At 34.3% G+C, this 8,277-nt stretch overlaps 1 protein-coding gene across 1 annotated transcript in view; it reads right to left on the minus strand.

Annotated features, from left to right (window-relative positions):
- Positions 1-7,866, minus strand: part of LOC115216525 — a 67,069-nt gene extending 59,203 nt beyond the window's left edge. Inside the window, exon 1 of the mRNA XM_029785975.2 lies at positions 7,834-7,866. The gene's annotated coding sequence lies outside the window, so the exon portion shown is untranslated. The remainder of the gene's footprint in view (positions 1-7,833) is intronic.
- Positions 7,867-8,277: the final 411 nt, after the last annotated feature.

Raw genomic sequence — 8,277 nt, forward strand, 5'->3', positions numbered from 1 at the left:
TAAGAAGACTTTGAGATACAGCAATGTTTCAACCGTATTTCGTGTCTCCTCGGTCAAAGCTACCTTACCAGACCGATGCCAATGACAACAGTAGAAGCTCTTGTCTATAAAACATCGACAAGTACATTATTTGCTAATGCATGTTGGCGTCTGGCAAAGAAATAGTAATTCATGAGGCGCAAGCAGAACAGCGAGGAACCAAACGGTGAGGTAACTATTCATTCCTAAACCGCTTTGGCAGATCCAAACGTGAATATGCTGATCCCTGCTGTTTCAATGGAAAACGTTATTTAGTGGGAAATTGAAAGCGGTTACTAACGAATGAATTAACGCTAATCAGATCTGCAAACGACATCACTGGAAGATGGAAATGGTTCAATTAGAACCAAGTTAATGCTGTATGATTAAAGATAATGAATACGATACTTTCTTATGTTTTTTCTTCTTACCTGGTCCCGCTCTTTGAACTAAATAACCAGGTGTATTTATTATACGAGATTATTTATATTTTGTTTTACGAGAAATCAGTAATTAATTATCTGAACAATAATTCTAAATAGGAAATTAATCATTTAATTTGATTACAAGGCTTAAACAAAATTATAGCAATTGTGTCTGGAATATATTTTCTAAACAAAGATTTTTCAAATTTTAATTTTTATTCTTTTACTTTTTTCAGTCATTAGACTGCGGTCATACTGGGGCATTGCCTCGAAGGTTTTAGTCAATGAAATTGATTTCAGTACTTATTTCTTTAAACCCAGGTACTTATTTTATAGACACGTAAACAAGTCGAAACCGGTTATCAAGTGGTGGAAGTACAAACACACAGACTTGCATGCACGAACTTATACGCACGCACACACACGCACACACTCACAGGCAAATATATACATACATACACACAAACAAGCACACACACTCATATAGATACATATATACATACATACATGCACACACACACTCTTTATCTCTCTCTCTCTCTCTCTCTCTCACTCACACACACACACACACACACATATGTCTGTGTGTTTGGGATGTAAAGAAACCTGTATCGATTTAACTCCTCGCAACTGGTGTCGGTTTGTTCCACTAAATCCATTCGATACGGTTCCCCAGCATAAAACAAGCTAAAGATGAAAGTTATTTCTAATGTAGAATGCCAAAAATGTTTGTTGTGAAATGCTTTGGTTATTTAAGTTATTGCTTTAATTCAGATGATGGAATAATTCCATCGCTTTTGATGAGATAACAGGCGACCTAATGACTCGTGAAAGGAAACGCAACATAAAAATTATTATGCGTTCAAAGACAACCATGAAGGTTGACTGAATATTGTGGTCAAATGAAAAACTATGTAGTAACTATGCTACGACATCACTAGATGTCACTGCAGTCAATACACCAAAGGCATTCATTGAGTTTTCATGGCAAAAAATGCGTTTATTACTTTTAGCATATAGCACATATAAATAAAAGTGTTACAGTATTATATCGTCTAACTTAACGGTATAAATCAACTATCATTGATAATAAAAAGATACTATCGGAATGTTGAGGTCACCTATTCTACTTGTCTGTTGTTTTTAAAATCAACGTTTGTTCGTTATTCACACGAATATTTATCTGACTGCGATTGAAATCATAGACTTCTCTTTCAAACAGGATCTCAGGGTTCTAATCCCTACTGTCTCAGAAGAAGCAGAACCGCTCAATCCCGATGTTGTATATCTCATAGCAAACGCAAATGACAGATTCAAAGTTTAAATCGCTTCTTAACCATAAAATGTCTGTCGAGGAAAAGGCGTCAGCAATTCGACATTGTTTGTCTTTATTTCAGTCATTATTGTGAGAGGAAATATTTATTACAAGAAATATTAGATGTGTTATTAAAGAATTTTGATTGACCAACTTATGGCAGCACGATCCTTTTGTGACAGCTTGCAGGAAATATGGCAATGACCAAGAAGTCTCTCTCTCTCTCTCTCTCTCTCTCTCTCTCTCTCTCTTTCTCAGTAGTTACCAAATAGTCTATATGGATTTTACTAGAAATTATAAGATATTAGAGTGGAAGAAAATAGAAATAAAAATGTGAAAGTATTTATTGGAAAAGGATTTTCATAGATGTTCGTGAAATTGGAAAAATGATTTTTATTGGTGTTCGTGAAATTGGTAAAGATCTCTTGAATGTAATCCTGCTAAACTGGTGAACGGCACCAACGAACTCTAAATGCTATAATTGCAGTATTGTTTATTTTTCTGCACTCCGTATAAGATTAAATAATGCTGCTGCTCATTCCATGCAAGGTTTAATAATGCACACTGCATCCTCATCTGCCAATAGCGTACCTCATTTTACTCCTTGCGTTCACATAAACACGGCTTAGATCTTCTAGATTAGAGGAGACCTCGGATCTAAGCAGCAACAAATACACTTTTTCTTATTCATGATTGTTATAAAGTTGGTTAGAAGAATTCCAGATTGCTGTCAATATTTACTGCAGTAAGTCGTGCCTCTTGCGGCAACATCTTACAAAAAAAATGTTCAGCTGTTGATAGCTCACTGCTTCGTCACGAACATCTCACGATGCAGTTTACTGAATCCGATTCACCAATACAATTAGTGAGTCGTCTGCTGCCCTGTCAATATGACTGGATACGTTGACACAAGAAAAAAGAATCTGCAGATATTGTTTTGCTGTCAAGTCTGGGCAATATTCGTTATATCTATAATTATGTTTATAGGTATTTATACGAAGATATATATATATATATATATATATAGAGAGAGAGAGAGAGAGAAAGATATAAAGAGGGAGATATATAAATATGTGTGTGTGTAAATTTGTTTATATATATATATATATATATATATTATATATATATATATATATATATATATATATATATATATATATTCTTTTACTTGTTTCAGTCATTTGACTGTGGCCATGCTAGAGCACCGCCTTAAGGGTTTTAGTCGTAGAAATCAACTCCAGGACTTATTCTTTCTGAGTCTACTACTTATTCTATCGCTCCCTTTTCCCAAATCGCTAGATTACGGGGACATAACCACACCATCATCGCTTGTCAGGCAATGGTGGGGGGACAAACACAGACACACAAACATACACACACATACATATATATATACACATATACATACATATATCGACGGGCTTCTTTCAGTTTCCGTCTACCAAATCTACTCACAAGGCTTTGGTCGGCCCGAGGCTATAGTAGAAAACACTTGCCCAAGGTGCCACGCAGTGGAACTGAACTCGGAACCATGTGGTTAGTAAGGAAGCTACTTTCCACACAGCCACTCCTGCGCCTATGTATATTGTATATTATATATATATATGTGTATATATATATATATATATATTATATATACGTGTGTGTGTGTGTACACACATAGACACACGTATATAAATGTGTACATATATATATGTTCACACATACATGTATAATTATAGATAGATATATTATCTATATAATTATAGATAGATAGATAGATAGATAGATAGATAGATAGATAGATAGATAGATAGATAGATAGATAGATAGATAGATAGATAGAAAGGTAAATAGTTATGAATTCATATATTTTCTATTTTGTTGTTATTTTCAATAAATTTCTCAATTTTATCTTTTCCTTTCACCGTCATTATAATCCTATTGGGATAAAACCAATTTAGTCTCTCTTTTCCTCCATCAATCATCATTCTGTGTAGTAGTTTTGTTTGAAGAATATTGTATTCGCGTAACAAAATTTCAACAGATCAATAAATCTTTTGCATCTAAGAGACAATATTAGCGAGAATTCATTGTCTTATTTCACACTCAAATATACAGAGAATATTTATAAATTTTTAACAATTCTATATAGTAGTTCCTGCATGCTTTCATTCAAATGTTTCTTTAATAGTAATACTATATTTTATCCAGTGAAAGAGTCGTAGATAATTTGAGCAGTTTGCTATATTTATATTAATTTTACTTTACAAATTCATTTTGAAATTTATAATTATATTAGATTAAATTTTGAATCAAGTGCGAATTTCACGATGATCACGTTAAATTCGAAATGGAGTAAAAACTGTTCCTAAACGTTGAATTGTGATACAACAAAGCGATAAGAGACGAGAGAGAGAGAGAGAGAGAGAGAGAGAAAGAGAGGGATATTGGTTTTAAATTTTGGCACAAGAGAAGAAATTTCGTGAGGTGGGAATAAGTCGATTACATCGATCCTACTGCTCAACTGATACTTATTTTATCGACCCTGAATGGATGAAAGGCAAAGTCGACCACGGCGGAATATGAACTCAGAATGTAAAGACGGACGGAATACCACTAACCATTTTTTCGGGCGTGGTAACCATTCTGCCAGCTTGTAAGAGAAAACAATATTATACTCCTGTTCCTTGTTATTTTATATTGTTTTTTTTTCTGTTATTGAAATAATTTTGAATATAATTACTTCACATTTACAAAACGATTAACTGAACTCCAGAAAACCAGTATGTAGATTTAACGATAGAATAAACTATTGGAGTCTATTGGCTTGATTAAAACTAACAACGTTGTTTCCCTGCACGACCGCAGACAGTACATAAATATGTAAAAGAATAACACATATGCATGTAAGTATGTGTGTATTTATATATTAATATGTATGTATCTGTAGCAACATGTTCCTTTGGCTATCTATGTATATAAATGAGGTGACAGGCTGCAAATTTGATCAAAATATATGCTACGAGTTCTTATATGAAATTTTAAAATTGTAAGAGGTATATCTGTACAATGTTTCGATTTATCAAACGTCTTAAAAGTCCACTGAAATACAAATACTAATCCAATTTTTTAGTTCAGAAACAACAGGAAATATCTTTAATCTATTTATATGTAATCTATAATTCTGTAAACGAGATTTGTGTATGATTCATATATAACTTCACATTTTAAACAACTGTATTTTATTTAAAAAAAAGACTTCTCTGAAATCTTTTATATATCGAATATGAAATATTTTTAGATAAGTTCTATAGTCCAATAACTTGAATCTCCTTAGTTATGTTACAATAGAATTTACAACAAAATAGCATAGATTTCACTTAAAGTTCAGAATTTAATTGTGTTCTGTGGCATAAAACATCATTATTAATATAACCAAGTAATTAAAAAAACATGATACGTTGCCCCTACCAGAGATAAATAGTAATCAGAAAAGCTGATTTAAAATGAACGAAACAAGTTTACTGCACTGTAATAACGTGTTGGAGTCTAACAATTTATGATCAGCTGCACTTTGAAATAGTGTGGTTATATTTTTTATGTTTATAAGTGTAGGGGTAGCTGTGTGGTGGGAAACTTGCTTGCCAGCCACATGTTCCGCGTTCAGTCCCACTGCGCGACAACTTGGGCGAGTGTTTTCTACTATAACTTCGGGCCGACCAAAGCCTTATGAGTAAATTTGGTAGGCGGAAACTGAAAGAAGTCTGTTTATACACACACACACACACGCACACACACACATACCTACATACATACACACATACATACATACACACATACATACATGCATACATACATACATACATACATACATACATACATACATACATACATACACATACATACATACATACATACATACATACATACATACATACATACATACATACATACATGCATACATACATACATACATACATGCACACATATGTGTGTGTTTGTGTATGTGTTTGTCTCACCGTACCCTTTCATAACCGGTATTAGTGTGTTTACATACCCGTAACTTAGCGTTTCGACGAAGCAGATTCATAGAATAAGTATCAGGCTTAACAAGATGTAAGTACTGGTTATGAAGCAGATAGAAAAATTGAAGGTGGAGTCCTTGCGCAGACTGAGACTGATTCTTAAGTCTAAATTAAACGGACGGACTAAAATTGAAGCTATCAACACCTAGGCGGTTTCACTCCTTAGATATGGAGCAGGGGTAATCGCATGGGCAGTAGACGAACCAAACAGCTTAGACAGAAAGACAAGGAAGTTGCTAACTGGATATGGGACACTCCACCCAAAAGTGACAGACTGACAGACTGTATGTACCAAGAAAAAGAAGGGGCAGAGGACTTATTGTGTGCGAACACAGCATTAGAGCAGAAAACAACACAGCATGGTATGTAAAAAATGCCACAGAACCGCTATTACTAGAAGTAAGAAGGTCAATCTTGTGTAGGATGAAAGATTGCAAAGATAAAGCACTGTACAAGCAATTGAAAATGAATGAAATTGAAAATAGGTGGGTAAAGAAAAGAATGCATGGTCATTTTCATAGGGATGTTGAAGATAAGATCGACAGAGAAAAAAGATGGCTGTGGATGACTAAAAGTGATTTAAAACCGGAAACAGAGGTTCTAATCTGTGCTGCCCAAGAGCAAGCACTAAGAACAAACTACATAAAATACAGAGTAGACAACACATCAGAAAGTGATAAGTGCAGAATCTGTGGACAAAATAGTTAAACCGTATGGCATATTACCAGCCAATGTACGCTACTAGCCCAGAAGGAGTATAAGATATGCCACGACAATATAGCAAGGCTTGTCCATTGGACACTTTGCAACAAGTATGGAATTGACAGTCCATACTTGAAGGCGTCATCAACAATCCTGAAGGCGTCATCAACAATGATAATGCAAAGATTCTGTAGGATTTTATGATTCAGTGTGACCATGAGATAGAGAATAGGAAGCCGGACATAGTCTTAATTGAGAAAGAAAGCAAACTATGCTGGATCATACATATAGCATGCCCAGCTGACAACAAGGTATGCGATAAGGAAGAAAGAAAAGTCGAGAGATATGACAGGTTAGCTTAGGAAGTTAAGCAGTTGTGGTCGAGGAAAAAGGTGGTAGTAGTACCAATAATTGTCGGAGCCCTGGGAACAGTGAGCAAAAATCTCGAGAAATACACGGAACAAATAGGGGCTGCAATAAGGGTGGAGCACTTTCAGAAAACAGTACTGCTTGGAACCGCTCAAATACTCCAGAAGGTGCTAAAAAAATAACCGGTGTTACCATAGTTCAATGGTAGTGAAGAACTAACACCGTAGTACATCTCCAACGTTACAAGCTGTGCAAAGGCAATACTACTACTACTACTACTACTACTACTACTACTACTACTACTAATAATAATAATAATAATAATAACAACAACAACAACAACAACAACAGCAGCAGCAGCAGCAGTAATAACAACAACAACAACAACAACAACAACAATAATAATGATAATAATAATAATAATAATAATAATAATAATAATAATAATAATAATAATAAAACTAACACAGATATCACACTATAAGCAATAGCATCGATATAAATATAATAGATGCGCAAATATTAGTGCTAATACATCAATATCACTATAGTTCTGCATTGATTCCATCGGTTTTATCGCTGGTTTCTATAAATGTTTTTAAACCTCTAAAACAGCGTTAAGCTTCCCAACACTCCGAAACTTCGAAATAATCTCAATCGCAGTTGAAGCGAATTCACTTCCTTTACATCGTGTATAAATTTAATTCTTTCTTTCTTCGATTCAGTATTAAAATACAAAAGGACTGGATTTGCCTTTCGTCTCACAAGAGTGTATACATGTGTTTCTGTAATATCCTCGAAACGTTTAAATCGTATAAAGCCCCAGTTTTCATTAGATCTCTCGCCTGAAATATCAAGAATTGTTTGACTCAGTCAAAAATAAGACAATAATCTAAGAAATAAATCTCTGAAATGCTATGAAATAAATCCTACTTACCACTGATGTTAGTTTTCAATAGAAGAAGTTCCTTTAAAGCAAAAAAAAAAAAATGAAGAAATATATTAAATTATATAACACAAATATTTAGAATGTTACATGCTTTCATAACAAACAACAGCTAAAGTTCTAAAAAACACAGGCGAGATCCACAATAGAACGTTGTTCTTACATCTTGAGCAGTGTTGTTGCTATGTCAACAGTCATTCTGCATCTCATCCAGAAGATCACTTAACCAATTCTTTAAAAATGCACTCACAGACACGGTTCTGCCTCAAGTCTACAGATATTTTGTTTCCTAGATTTTGTTGTTTTCTATTGTCCCTTTGGTGTTTGCCCTTTCAAAACAGCTATTCATTTCCATTCAGAGACTGTCAACCCCTTTGCCCCTTCTTCTATCAGCCATGTAGCATCCAACCCTGAACCCTGGGACCGCGCAAATCA

Source organism: Octopus sinensis, linkage group LG10, assembly GCF_006345805.1.
Source record: "Octopus sinensis linkage group LG10, ASM634580v1, whole genome shotgun sequence".
In the NCBI taxonomy this organism is placed as follows: domain Eukaryota; kingdom Metazoa; phylum Mollusca; class Cephalopoda; order Octopoda; family Octopodidae; genus Octopus; species Octopus sinensis.